The sequence below is a fragment of the Mus caroli genome, chromosome X, assembly GCF_900094665.2.
Source record: "Mus caroli chromosome X, CAROLI_EIJ_v1.1, whole genome shotgun sequence".
NCBI classification, from domain to species: domain Eukaryota; kingdom Metazoa; phylum Chordata; class Mammalia; order Rodentia; family Muridae; genus Mus; species Mus caroli.
In genome coordinates this window covers 31,206,332-31,207,187 of record NC_034589.1, presented here as the reverse complement: position 1 = coordinate 31,207,187, position 856 = coordinate 31,206,332, and positions in this window count along the sequence as shown.

Genomic DNA, 856 nt, shown 5'->3' with positions numbered 1-856 from the left:
ATCAGATTCCCAGAGACTACCTGATACCCCTGAAAAGCACTGTTGCCACTCACACACACTGGCTTTCAAAGCTGAGAACAGCTCTCCGAGTTTTGCAACCCCCCTTGGATCTAGGAGATAAGCACTGGGCTCCATCAGTCTCATACAGCCTAAGGGCCTGAGCTCTGCTCAGTCCTCCTTCCTCCCTCCAGATCTCCTCCCAGCATTCCCTGTGCAAAGAGAAACTAGTTTAGCCTCCAGGACCTACCCTCTTTGCTCATCGCCAACTACGTAATGTCTCCTGACCAGCTCATGGTAGCTTGTTTGTGAGTGGAGAGACTCACAATGGGACAATGCACAGTTATTAAGAGAGTGTGGAGTACACAGTGAATGGTTTTTCCGGGGACCAAATGAATTGAATCAGCCCCTTGAATGCAGAATGAAAAGGCAGTTTTATTGGTGCAGCTCTAGGGCAGGTTCACTGACCTTTCAGGAGGCGGTCTGGGAAGTCCGAAGACTGGGCTGGGGTAAAGGTTTCCTTAAGGGANATAGAGAGAGTTGTGATGNGATGGTGAGGTACTGGGGCCATAGCCTTATTTGGGGAATTTTGGACCCTGTGGGTGGATCTTAGGTGCACTGGCCACGTTGGAATCAGGAACTAGGAGCTTGCTTGGTCCAGTGTTTTGCGCGGGCTTTTAGAAGCCTGGCTTTTGCGCGGGCTTTTTGAAAACCTGGCTTTTGCGCGGGCTTTTTGAAAACCTGGCTTTTGTAAAGGCGGGCTTTTGGAAAGTCCAGGCTTTTGCAAGGGCGGGCTTTTGCAAGCACAGGTTTCTGATAAGGAGAGGAGGGCGGGGACCTGTTGGTCCAGGCCATTTGC